The 14,866-nt window shown below is 39.8% G+C and overlaps 1 pseudogene; it reads left to right on the top strand.

The window, feature by feature from the left end:
- Positions 1–13,597, top strand: part of LOC117818802 — a 34,921-nt pseudogene extending 21,324 nt beyond the window's left edge.
- The last annotated feature ends 1,269 nt before the right edge of the window (positions 13,598–14,866 follow it).

The following is a 14,866-nucleotide window of genomic DNA, read 5'->3' as shown; positions in this document are numbered from 1 at the left end:
GTCTATCACATCTTCATCTAATTCCACAGTCAGTGATAACATGAAGCCTAACTTCAATCTTTTGTGCTCCTTTTTCTTTTAACCTTTTAAACGTTGTAAAATCTTAGAACACAATATTATCTGCTTGCAATCTCCATAACCTGTCACCATGTCAGTGTAATACCTAAGGTTCCTGCAAAGACTGATTTTATCTTCTCACATTTTTTAGAGCCTTTAGATTTTTTAGAGCTTTTAGAGCCTAAAAACACCAAAAATATAGAAAACAGTAGACTTTTCTATGGCCCACTGACTTATTTTGTGGTGCTTATGGGGTACTTGCCTCAGGCTGGGAACCAGTGGTAAATAGTATTTATTTAAAGACAGCATTTTAAAAACAAGCAGTTGCAAAGAGGAAAAGAAAACAGAACCAACTTTTCGGAAGTGGAGCTACTTTATATTGATGGTTAATTATTTAATAAATTGAAATGTGATGTAATAATAGTTCAATAGTGTTATTATATAACTCACATGGTGCAAAAGAAAAATTATAATACAGATAGTAATTTACAAGGTAGCTGTTTGTTGAATGTTTTGTATAAAAGAGGGAGGGTTGTCATTATAAACATACAGTACATTTATTTCTGTGCGACATTTGCACATGACCTTACATAGAGAGTTGCGTGCCAAGACATTCGCAGTATTCATCCTCCTCAGCATTCTTTTAAATCAGCAGCTGTTCCAGTGTGGAAACACCCACATACTGATGCCAGTAGGGTGCTGCCCAAACTGCTTTTTCCAGCCAGCAGTGATGTCATCCAGGTAGACACGAGGCAGTCAGAAATACTTAACAACAGTAATTACTCTCAAGAGTATCATGCTTACGGAACACACCTAAGTTTATTGACAGAGAAGTTAACAATAATAGTTTCTGTAACGTCAAACTTTTTTTTTTGTTAGCTGTTTCACTGCAAAAATGGGTGCTTCTTGTGCTTGTTGTATACGAAACAATTTGTAGCATTGTTTGGAAAGAGTGTTGATGACAAAGATGTGTTCAGTTTATCATGTGGCAATTTTGGTATTACTGGGAAAATGAGTTTCTTACAGCAGAGAATCGGGCCCCATAAGGGGTTTTAGGAAAGGGTTCCAGAGGGTCATCAGCAGTTTGCAGCATAAATCCATCCACAAGTAACACAATGAGAGAAGTAATACTATATTAGTCAGAGGTGTAATGCTCATTCTGCAATAGAAAATAAAATAAAATCATCAAACCTAATTAAAAGTTGAGTTGTTGTCTAATATGTGTCAGTATACGGTTACATGTCATGAAAGAATTTGAGATCTACTAATGCACTGTGGACATACAATTACTAGTTTATTTCCTCTACAAGGCAGGCAGGCAGGAAGGCAGAAGGGCAGACGAGCAGGCTGGCAGGCAGGCAGGCAGGCGGGCAGGCGGGCGGGCAGGCGGGCAGGCGGGCAGGCAGGCAGGCGGGCAGGCAGAAGGGCAGGTGGGCAGGCAGGCAGGCGGGCAGGCAGGCAGGCAGCAGACGGGCAGGCAGGCAGATGGGCAGGCGGGCAGGCGGGCAGGCAGGCAGGGCAGGGCAGGCGGGCAGGCAGGCAGGCAGGCGGGCAGGCAGACTGGCGGCCAGGCAGGCTGGCAGGCGGACGGGCGGGCAGGCAGGCAGAATGATAGACAGGCTAGCAAGCAGGCAGCCAGACAAACACCATATCAGGTTACCAACACATACATTGTTTAGATTTCTCCTTTGTCTGCTTATGTAATACCTTTCCTCCGATAAATTCTCAACATGCATCAGGCAACCTCGGAGTTTATACATTTTTCAAAACAGACATATCATCTATCAATTATGAACACTTGGGGTAAGGTAGATTTACTGGTAACAATACTCAAGACAATAATAAAAAGCAATACAAAAAAAAACAACAATTTATCGAAATGGTAAAACAACCTTTTTCTTTTATATAGAGAGTTGAGGTATTGTCTATGCTGATGACCTTGTTCTTTTTTCTCCTACTGACTAAGGACTTAAAGCTGGGGTTGGTAGTTAGATTTAGATACACTTTTTGTCATACTGGTTAAAATGATCTTTATGTCCTGATGGCAATCAATACATAATGTGTTCTTAAAAAAGAGCGAAGAAAAGCTGCTATCTACAGCCGGAGTAAACCTGGGAAAACACCAACCAATCACCGTTTTTGGGGTCCAAAATTTTAAACCAATCAATCTCGTCCTGTTGTTCTGCCCGCCTACTGCACGTACATTTTCCCCAGCGTGCACTCCGAGTCCCTGTCCCCTGCCTCTGCTTCCCCTGCCTCTATTTACTTCCCCACTCGCAATGACCTCGGGCCTTTCCCCTCTGACCCGATGAGGTGCTTTGTTCAGGACTGTAGTCCGGATCAGAGTCTAAAAAGCTCTCACCACGGGGGCTCTGACAAGCAAAATAATTAATGACATTTACTAAGTCCTACAGAAAATATATATGTATGTAGCGTCGGTCCGGACACTGTAGGGATGACGAGCCGATTTGTTGAACACGCTGAGCTTTACGAACCGGTCACTGTCGGCTGTGATCACGTCAACCACAAAGCAACAATCAATGTTTGAATGAATGAATGAAGAACTTCTCCCCTTGTCTCTCCTCTCTACAGCTCACACACTCTACACCTCTCCTGATGCCTTCACTGACTGTAAGAGCATCTACACTGAACACGTTTAACAAACAGTAGAGCTGTGACAGTATTATATGTATTAACTTTTCCTCCGGATATCGGTCACCCGTACAACTGCATAATGCTAGCATGACAGTTGTGAGTAGTAACAGCAGCCATGTTTGTTTGTGTTTATAACTTTCACTATGATAATGTTTTGGTGACAACCGGTCAGGAATCAGTCACCATCATATGGTCGAGAATCAGCGGCGCTTGTGCATTGGAGTGGAGGCGTCGTTTGTGAGGAGCTCTGAGGGGAAGGGGGGAGGAGTTAGACTGAGTCCTGAAGACATGCTACATTCAAATTCATGCTAGTTTTCCAAGACTACCAACCCTAGCTTTAAACAGATGGGCATAATTATATATCTTGTCAGATTAAGACCCTGGCAGTAAATAGAAGTAAACTCATATCAAAAATTTTCTAAAACCTCATAAGGTCAGGATAATGCATAAAAGCTCTAAATGTAGTTGAGAGAATACTCTCTAAATTCTAAATTCCAATGAAAATCATAATCCATAGTTCTTTTTTATATTGTCACCCAGCCCATTGTGCCAGTGTTTTGAAGAAAGTGCTCCATTTAGCAATGACACTGTATCTCTTTCATTAAATTTCACGATGGCTGTATTATATCAATATAAAGCGTCATATCATATGTGTCATATCATAATGGTTACACGTTTTTTTAGCTGCAGCTCCTGTGATATTGAAGGAGGTGACAAACAACCAGCCAATTTGCTAATGGAAGTCTGTAATTGTTGCACGTGTCAACCACACGAGACGAACATAATTACTTTTTCCAGCATCACCTGATGCCTGTCAACATATTGGTTCTGACTGTAATCATTAGCAATTTATGAGACCATTGTTTAGCCCATTGAGCTAACATTTTTTTTTAACCACCAGCGCATTTCTCATGAAAGTGACAAACGGAGAGACTTCATGCCTGAACAAGTGTCAGTCGTTCTGCCCTTGTTTGGGATTTATAAAAATGTTTTGGCTTTACTGTAAGTAAACTTGGTAATCCCCAACTATGTAAAATGGTAAAAAATAAATAAAAGGGCTACTACATATCCCCTTAAATAAGATCCCAGATATCTTTACGGTGACTTTTATAGATTTTCTTGAGTCTGTAAAATCACAGGCATATGAGATTATTTATTTAACTGTGAACTGTAATTGGCTCTTGGGTGGCTCTTCTGTGTAGTTCACACTTGTAGGAAGTAAAGAACAAAAACATTGTTTAATCTGTTTTAATATTTTTAACATCACAGATCTGCAAAAGCGACATCAAAAATACATTAGGGCAGGATTCAAAAGAAACATGACACAGAAAAAGACAATTTCTCAAAAGACTAAGGAAGCTGAAAGAATATTAGACTGGAGTTTAAAAGTTAAAGTGAAACTGCAAGAGTCAAATACAAATGAATGGTCTAAGAAAGAGCTTAAATTAAAAAAAAGGCTCCTTTGAATATAATAAAAGTCCATAGAGATATAATGTTAAAGGTGAAGAAGAACGTAATAAAAATGCAGTAAAATAAATACTTAAAATCTGCTTGGTTAAATGTCAATGGGCATATAAAGAAAATTAAAGCAATTGAAGTAGACAATGAAAGTAAAAGTGTAAATTTTTTATTTTAATTCTCAAGATTTTAAAAGCATTTTAAGCCCTCTTCAGATTCCTTACTGTGCAATGGAAACAGCTCGGAGCAAAAAACAATTGCTCTTACTTCCTTCTATTACACACTTTGGTTTTGAGCAAGGCATGTAGGGCTTTAGATTTGAATGCCCCTGTAGAAAAAGCAGTTAGTCCTATTTCTTTGCTGATTCTTTCCAAATGATGTGTATAATTCTGTTTCAGAAAGGCTTGTGCTGCTTGCTTTGGACTCCTAACGTTAACTCAATCTGAAGCATCAAAGTACCTCCTAACAAACAATCAACAAACTACATGATAGTCTTTCTTTCGCTTTAAGGAGGGTGTATTACAGCAATTGATTGGGATTAAGTTGAGGTTGTGTTTGTTAAAACCTCCTCATAGTGGGCTCATAAAATGGCAAAATAGACTTTAGAAAGTAGCCTGAAATTACTAAACTGTGCATGTTCCTGTCCACACTCAGGCAGCAGAGATGTCTCTGCTGTGACTGACAGACTGATTACTTCCCTGATTTGACCACAGGCTGAGGACTATAAACATGTCACGTGTCATTCAGAAATGATTGGAGGCAACAATGCATTTTTGCTTTTGTTTTTACAGAACGTGTTTATGACTCCTTTACTGGAAAGGGAGGTGGATAGATTCCTGCTTTCAACCAAAACCTTCCAGCCAGGAAGTATTTTATTCATGCCCTCCATCATTGTCAGAATCAGAATCAGAATCAGAATCAGCTTTATTCGCCAAGTATGCTTGAACACACAAGGAATTTGACTTCAGTAAACTGTGCTCTCTTTGTACAGGCAGAATAGGAATAAGAATAAGAACTACAATAAAAAATAAAATAAAAATATAATAACAATAACCTTAGCTATAAATACAAAGAAACAACAAATAGGCTTGACTATATGTACAGGCTAAAATAATATGATAAAGTGCAGTGGTGAGTTGCAGAGGTAGTTTTACATTATAAAATAGTAGTAATAGTACAAAAAATAGAATATGGAATTCTGCTTTGAGAATTGTTGCATTGTGTATCTACATGTATATTTACAGAGAGTATTTATCTGACAGGTGTTGACACTGTTATGGTTTAGTGTTCATCAGAGTGACAGCCTGGGGGAAGAAACTGTTCTTATGGCGGGTTGTTTTGGCGCACAGTGATCTGTAGTGCCTGCCGGAGGGAGGAGTTTGAAGAATTTGTGTCCAGGGTGTGAGGGGTCAGCAGTGATGCTACCTGCCCGTTTCCTGGCCCGGGACCGGTACAAGTCCTGGATGGGGGCAGGTCGACACCGATGATTTTTTCTGCAGTCCTTATAGTCCGTTGCATTCTGTGTTTGTCTAGTTTGGTTGCAGAGCATCCAGACAGTGATGGAGGTACACAGAACAGACTGGATGATGGAGGTGTAGAACATGATCAGCAGCTCCTGGGGCAGGTTGAACTTCCTGAGCTGACGCAGGAAGTACATCCTCTGCTGGGCCTTTTTTTCTGATTGTGTCTATGTGGAGGTCCACCTCAGGTCCCGGGAAATATGGGATCCCAGGAACCTGAAAGAGTCCACAGTAGACACAGTGCTGTTCAGGATGGTGAGGGGGGGGAGTGGGGGGGGGGGGCTTCTCCTGAAGTCCACTGTCATCTCTACCGTCTTGAGCGGGTTCAGCTCCAGATGGTTCTGACTACACCAGAGAGCCAGCTGTTCCACCTCCTGTCTGTAAGCAGACTCGTCTCCGTCCTGGATGAGACCGATGACGGTGGTGTCGTCTGCGAACTTCAGGAGTTTCACCGAGAGGTCCCCTGAGGTGGAATTATGAATGACTGTTCAACGTGACATAAAAGCCCCTCATGTCCAAGAAACCACAAAAGTAGTTTTCACATTTTTAAAAAATACATGCATGCTAAACCGAAAATCTGAACTGTTATGAGCATTTTCAAAAGCGATTTGAAAAGGTATCAACACACCATGTTCTTTTTGACATCAGTGAGTCAACACACATGTACCTGGAGGAGCTTTTGTTTGTCTAGCAGGAAAATGTTTGACATAAAGGGTGCTCTAAGTGGAAAAGGGACCTCTTTTCAAAGATAAGGAGCCATTGTTTTCGTTTCTTGTTTGTTGAAATGTTGGGTAGGTAATATATTTTTGTTTCCTGTTGAACAACATGTTCACTTCTTTCAAAATCATTCAAACAAAGAGCCCCAGGTGGTTTTGAGGGGTGTCTTCAGCCACACAAATACTATATATATGTACTGGTTAGAAGACTCTATAGGACACTGACACTGCAGCGTAAGGACCAAACTGGAAGACATCACAGGTACTGGCGACAAACTATTTATTCTTTTACAACTAACTCAATCTTGCATTTAGCTGAAGGGGTTCTGCACTGTAGCAACCTTACACACTTATTTTGTGTTTAAGTTGCACAACATTGGCATAATGTAAATAGAAAGTTGTCTTCACCATTAAATTATCATCAGTGCTTACATATTGAACCTTTACAGTGATAGTGCTTTTGAAATAACCGAATTGGAATCATTGTACATAATATGCACACAAATTCATTCAGACCATGGATGTCTTACAGTGGCTAAACAGATAAACCATTTGACAGCAGTAGAAGCTCAGTAAAAAATGCCTCAAACATCAAATATTAATGTTGAATCAGGGAATACATGGTAGACCAAAGGAATGAAAAAGGAATAAATCAAAATTTCAGCATAATGAGGATGATTTGTCAATATTAATGTTGGTGTCATTATTGCCCATTAGGGTTTAATTGGCTATGGCGTTGGCTTTTCTGCTAAAATAATTACTTAACTTTTCCAAAGTTGCTCCATGGTGTTATTATATTCAAAGCATGTTGGATAAAATGTTTTTAAAACGTATAGAGTTGTGTTTTTATTGGATGGGCCAGCAATTCCTTACAAGAGCATTGTTCATACAAATCCATTCCTAGTATGAAAAATATTATTTAAAATCTTTCTCTCCTTCAGCTGCCCAATGATGTCTTCAAAGTGTTTAATTATGTTTTAAACTGTCTGCAGTTAATACAGATCACACTTGGTGGAACTATACCTGAAGATTGATTCTATCTGTATCTCAGTTTTTATTGCCACTGGGTCAGGTTTCAACAAAACCATTCAATAGAATACAGGCCAAGAGATGCTCTCGATTAATAACTTGTCAAGTTTCACAGTGAGTAGTTTTCGAGCCAGCATAACAAGCATAGAAATAATACAAACAGCTCACCCACAAGACATCATAAATCAACACACAATGAAATATCTTTATAGCTCTTAACTTTTATTTCAAGTTGAACTTGTAGCTGATGATCTGGTTTGCTCTTATAGGTTATATAGGTTCTTATAGCATTGGTATTACAATAAAACTGTTATCATCTGTTCAAATGTCTCATGTTGCATAAGACTTTCTAATTAGGTCAAGGAAGGTATGTACTGTTAAATCTAGTGTTTATTACGTTTTTATGTGTAGGACACAAACTCCATTAAAATTTTGCCAACCTTTTTCATTTCTATAGAAGCTCTATTCTGCTCCCGATGCCCTGCACAAGATTAAGTTAGCATGCTTCAGTGCTCTGCTCCTGTACAATGATTAAAAGTCAAGTCTCTTTCTTGGGGATGGACCCCTGTCTGATCTTTTTTAAATCAAGCTTTTCTTTTTTTTAAATTACAAAACAGAACTTATTACATTATTTTAAATAGTATGAAGGCCACTGGATGACACAAAATCAACCCTGACGATCACCCCTGTTTATGCGATTGAAGCCATTATCTTGTATCTCTAGAATCTGTTGCTCAGTGTAATACAACAGGACTGTGTTTGTCTTTTTCAGAGATGAAGTGGTTTCTGTGCCTGATAGGTGCAATTTACCTGTGTTTGCAAAGTCATGCAAATGCTGGTGAGTATGTCCACATTTAACAATTGTATAAAGTTATTATAGATGTGTAGAAAAAATCTTCTTTGCAGTTTCTTTTGTCATTTATTGAAAACAACTACAGGACATGAAAAATGAACACGGGTTTATCCTGGAAACATCTTTAACTTAATGACTGAATTGATATACACCTGAAATAAAACTGCGAACAACAAAACCAAAATTCCGTAATCCATTCAAATGAATGAATAATGGAACAAATAAAGAATCCACATGAGACGTGGTTTTTTTAAAGACAACAGAGTCCAGACTGACAGCAACCGTTTTTCTGTGTCTGTGTTTTTGTGTGTTTGTCAGAGTCACTTTTGCGTAGAGATTTCATGGAAAAAGCTGTGAGTGAAGCCAAGGCTACTGTGGATTCTGCTTATGAATACTCCAGAAGACAGTAGGTGTTTGAAACAGTCTGAACTGTTGCTTAAATGTGCAGTTTCAAAAAGAAACACAACAACAAGCACATTGAAACTTCTGATTACACACCACTGAAGAAGTAACATTTAAGTGCTTGTAATATTTCCCTTTCTCACAACACAGGAGCATTGATCGTGTGAAGAGGAATGCAGCAAGTCCTTCAGATGTCTTACAGTTGTGAAGCAGCCTGTTGGACCAACCCGTCTTGCCGTGCGAGCTGCTGACTATATGGACAACGCTGTTAAATTGATCCAGAGTCACTTTGAGAGACTCAGAACGCTCCATCAATGCCACAGGTTGCGTGTCCAAACAGGTTCTTAAAAAATTTCCATGCAGGTGTCTTCCAGTTAAGTTAAGGCATCTTACCTTATTTACTAGATCTGATCTCTGAGGAGGACTGCAGTTCATTGCTGATCTGACAGGCTGTTCTGCCAGACAACATGCCCCCAACTGCAAGACGACCCCCATTTAGACAAGTTTCGCCAGCAAGTAGCTATCTGCAACAACAGGTGAGGATGGTGCTAAAAGCAAGTTTAAAGTTGCCACTCAGTTTATAAGAAAATGGTATGACTGATCTGAAAAACATTAATGATGGCGTTAATACTGACATTTCTCAAACAATTTATTAAAACGTGCATATCATAGAGGAAAAAAGTTTGACTTTCCATTGTAGAATCAGCCCTGATCCTTGCAAGCAGATGTTGACAATGATTGAAGCTAGTGTGACTTTAATATATGTCATAAGGTGTATATTATGAAAGAAGGAGGTTATATGATTTATATAAGGGTAACTCATGCCTCACACATCCACTTAAAATATGTTAAGATGGGAGTGGAAAGCTGGAGGGCCTGCATTCCTCTTAAATAGTGTTACTGCCAGACTGATGTACAAAATGTGGTACACCCATATGTAAACAATAGAAAGAAAAATAAAGGAAGTACTTTTCTGAACAGAAAAAACAGCCGCTGGGGATCCTCCAACCACCCTTTCACCCGCTGGCTACCTGCCGAGTACCAGGATGATGTATCTCTGCCCAAGGGCTGGGACCCAGAGCTGAAAGTCAACAATCGGTTCCTTCCTTTGGTACTACTTATAATTAATAAAGATAAAAAAACAGTCACTTTATATCTTAATAAAAAAATATTCTACAGCTGAGATAGCTCTTAAAGAATAAAGAAAGATGACAGAACTGAACATTTTATCAGAATAGCAACCATTGAACAATAAACAATCTCTCAGTTGTACTATTTCTGTCTCCACTCTGTCTCCAGGTAAGAGAAGTGTCCAATCGCATCCTGAGCACAGCAAACTCGATGTGGAAAGTGATCCACTCTACACTCACCTGTGACATCTTTGGCCAGTGGACAGACCACGATCTTACTTTCACTCCTCACTCTCCTGTCATCCGCTCATTCAGTAATGGCATTGACTGTGACAAGAGCTGTGAACGTACAGAGCCATGCTTTCCTATTGAGGTCTGTATTAATTAATATTGAGTGTTTCACAGGGCACTTTGGGAAGTGATCATAAAATGTAATCTATATTGATTATGCCCAAGGACATGTATCTTCTTGTCTTTCTTGATACTCAACTTTTCAAACTCATATTTCCTGGGTATATGTTGTGTCTGCACCATGACAGCCTTTCAGAAGTCAGGTGACGTAGTAAAAGAAGAATGAACATTCATACCAGGGGGGTGACTGGGGGGAATGGGATAGTCAACACAAGACTCATACTGCTGGGGATTTACAACCAACACAAGTACATCAGGTTCATTACTTTACTTCACCTTCCTCTTTTATTTCCTTTAAAGGGTAATCAATCTGAACCCATTGTTTCCTTACATTTACCAGACCATGACCAAATCACAAAATGTGTTGGGTTTTATTACACATAATGGCACCTGCTGAATAAGCACTTCAGAATTTACTTTGGTTTCACACAACAGCAAGAAGCTCCTTGTTCTCTTTATGACACATCCGTATGATGTAGGGTTGATAGATCTTTGCTGACTGTCACAAAAATGGGACATTCATGAACAGAATCCTGTACATTGCATGACTGTTCCATGAACTGATCGGACTCATTTGACAGCAAACATTCAAATTGACACCTGTAGCAAAACAAAACAAATTTGAACTTGCTTCTTCTCATATTAACAGATCCCAGAGAAAGACCCCCGCTTTGAGAGACGCTCTGAAAGAGTGCATCCCTTTCTTCCGCTCAAACTGCAACTTGTGGTTCTGGCAACACCGGCCGCCTCTTTGGTGCAAGCACTGTCCGCCAGCAGATGAACACTCTCACAGCTTTCATTGATGTAGGCCAGGTGTACGGTTCAGATGATGCCAAAGCCCGTTTCTTACGTAACCTCACCACAGATGAGGGCTTACTGAGGGTCAACACGGAGCACACCGACAATGGTCGAGAGCTCCTTCCCTCACTAACATGGCTGCCAACATGTTGTGCCACCCGAGCTCGTATTACAAATGATGTTAGTATGGAGGAGGTGCCCTGCTTTCTGGCTGGTAAGGTAAATAATTGACCAATTACAAGCATAGGACAGTATTCAGTTCTTCAGCTCTATTATCTCTTACAAGAGATTCAATGTAGTCTTGTTGTCATGGTTTGCACTCCTAAGGTAAGAAAACCGTAACATTCAAGGATAAAAGCAGCAGTCTGCTCTAATTTCCAGGTGATGAGCGCTCCAATGAGAACATTGGTCTGACATCTTTACATACACTTTTAATGCGTGAGCACAATCGCCTGGCTCGTGCTCTAGCCAAACTCAACCCTCACTGGAACGGAGAGAGACTCTACCAGGAGACTCGCAAGATCATGGGTGCATACTTCCAGGTAAGAAGAGTACCAAGAAGCATTAAGCATTAATTTATTAATGATAGAATGGTATGTCCATGCATGGTGCGCTTCACCAGGTTTCTCTTTTTGCCCATCAGGTTATCACTTTCCGGGACTACTTACTCCACATTGTTGGTCCAGATGTCATTGCCAAGCAGCTCTCCAGCTACCCTGGTTACGATGAGGACGTTGACCCAAGCATCTCCAATGTGTTTGCCACAGCTGCCTACAGGTTTGCCCATCTGATGGTTCAGCCTTTCATGTTTCGTCTTGATGAGCAGTATGATGAACACCCTGATTACCCAAGCCCGCTGCTGCACAAAGCCTTCTTCACACCATGGAGGATCCTCTTTGAAGGTACGACAGAGATTTTCAACTTTCCATTGTCACCACACTCAGTTCAAACCAGTTGAGTCGGGAACCACTTATTAACACGCAAGCTAAACTAAGACTTTCTTTCAATGTGCTTGTCACTGTATACAGTACGACAAGCATTTTGTGAGTGAAAAATAGAATTGGAGTTGAGAGACAATCTCTGCAAAGATATTGTTAGCTCCACCACGTAAAGACTTCTGTTTACAGATATTAATATAAGCTAAATAGTATTCAGATAATATTCAATCAGTTTCCAGGTGTACATGGCTGCTGTGTTCTGACTCTGAGCTCTCCACGTTGTGTTTTCCAACGTAAAGTCAGTGCCCAAAAAAACTGGAGTGTGAGCATTTTCCTCCATCACGACAAACAGAAACAAGCACACTTCAAAACACAAAACCTTGTCCCTACCAAATGATTCTGGGTACTCCATCTTACTATCTTAAGACTGGTAGATCCACGATTTCTACCCAACAAGGTCCCATTTAGTTTTCTATGAAAGACTTTTGAGAGGAAAGGTGTGGCTGCTCCGGAGTAAGTGCTGATGGAGAATTAGGTCATGAATCTCACTGGGATCAACAGAATTAGCAGTCATGAATCATACACCATATTTATCCCAATGTTTGCTTCACTGAGTTAACGTCCAACTGAAGTTATCCCCATTTCTTGTTCTCCTCAGGTGGTTTGGACCCAATCTTGCGTGGGCTGGTGGGCCGCAGGGCAAAGTTGAACACACAGGATAACATGATGCACGATGAGCTGAGGGAGAAGCTGTTTGAATTCTCCAAAGAGTTAGCTCTGGACCTTGCCTCTCTCAACATGCAGAGAGGCAGAGACCACGGACTCCCAGGTATAACTGGGATTTACTCTTTCAGTTCCATACTCTTTCTCGTACCTCTAGATTCTTGTCTCAAAATGCATTACACATCATAGACAGCATTTTCACTCTGTACGTCCATTTCAAGGTTACAACAGATGGAGAAAGTTTTGTGGGCTGTCAGAACCAAAAAATCGAAAACAGCTGAGAAAAGTTTTGAAAAATAATAAACTGGCCAAGAGCCTGTTGAATCTCTACCGCACACCAAAAAACATTGACGTGTGGGTGGGGGGAGTGGCAGAGCCGTTTGTCCATGGAGGGAGAGTGGGACCCCTGTTTGCCTGCCTGATTGCAACTCAATTCCAAAGGATCCGTCAAGGAGACCGGTAAGTAGACAAGAACAAGTCAAATTACATTACTGAATAACGTGAACAATTAATATATAGATATCTGTGGAAGACAAACTTCTAACACAAAATCTGTCCTTTTCAGACTTTGGTGGGAGAAAGAGGGAGTGTTCACTGAGGCCCAAAGAGAGTCGCTAAGCAGACGTCACTTTCCCGCATCATCTGTGACAACACTGGTATCATTAAAGTACCAGACAAGCCCTTCCAATACATTTCGAAAAAGTCCTTCACTGAATGTAAGAACATTGCTGACTTTGACCTCAGCCCATGGAAGGAGAAAATAGAGTAAAAAATCTCACTACATCAGTCTGACTAAACAGCTAGACCAGAAGCTTTTAAAACACAAGATGTAAATATTTCAAAAGAATATGTGGGAAATTATTTTGTCTTATGAGCTGACATGATTTCTTTTCATGCTACATAATAATTGTTGTGACTCTGATTAACTCTAAGTCATTATTTCATTTTAATTACCTCTTCACAGGCAAACATAAAACCTTTTTTTTTTAAATTGAGTAATTATGCTTATTCCGGCATATTACATTGAGGCATACTGCTGAAATGTTAATGAGCATTGTCCTTATCAAATAAATTCAAAATTAAATCAAATGGAACAGAGGCAAATACAAACTTAAATGGAGCATATGTTTTCTACAAGGCACTCAACATGGATCGTCCCAGACATACCACTCCTCCAAACAAGGGTCTCCATTCTAATCAGCAAGAATATTACATTTATCCACAATTCAACATTTGAAGACCCTGAAGGCTGTTAAGTCATCATTACTGCTACTTGGTGATATTTATTAATTTGCCATTCCCAAACAGCTCAAAACATTCATCCTAATATCATTAACCATTGCTAAAAAGAGGACAGAAGACAGAACCAAAATATCCATATTTCACTGGCTCCACTTCCTCATAGATCACTCAAATCTGTAAAACCTATTTAACATTAACATCACTTCTTATAAAAACACCTAGTCCTCCTTTGCAATAGCTTCAATGCTGATTCCTCTTTATCTTCACAAACAGTCCCCCGTGTTTGCTTCACAGCCATATGTAAAGTCTCTCTTTTGCTATCTCTGGTCATATACTGTATACCTAACCAACTTTCCTACATTTTTGTATTGCTATAATTTATACATTTAATTTATTTTTAGTTATTTCATTTAGTTTGTATTATTTATGAATATATATTTTTTCTTCTAGCTGATTTATGTCTCATTTCTTATTTTCTTAGTTCAGTTTTAATTACTTATTCTATTTTAAAAGAGCAGATATGACATCAAGGTGGACAGCTCTGTTGACAAATGTTATCAGAGTTGAAGAGGAATGACAAGAGAAATCATCACAAACAGTAAGACACAAGTCATTAAACTTTACAGAGCCACAAGTGTGTGTGCTTCAAATCAACACAAAAATCTGTTATGCGAGGGACTGTACCTACCTGAGGGAAGTTCAATGTTTTGTTGGTATTTTTCATGCATGTTTTGGCTAGCATCACAGGCCCAAGATGCTCCCTGGCAGTTCACTTTTGCGCATGCCTTGTGCAATAAGTCAGCGCCCTTATAGGCAGTCTCTCAAGGGGCATAAATGAAATGTAGTCTATTCTATGTACAGTATATTGCGCCGAATGATCAGATGGGCCTCACATCGCTGTCACTGGAGAGCTACAGCTAATCACAATGTGCTG

This window comes from Notolabrus celidotus, chromosome 9 (assembly GCF_009762535.1).
Source record: "Notolabrus celidotus isolate fNotCel1 chromosome 9, fNotCel1.pri, whole genome shotgun sequence".
Lineage (NCBI taxonomy): Eukaryota > Metazoa > Chordata > Actinopteri > Labriformes > Labridae > Notolabrus > Notolabrus celidotus.
Note: the sequence above shows the minus strand (reverse complement) of the source record. Positions and strands in the feature narration are given on the sequence as shown.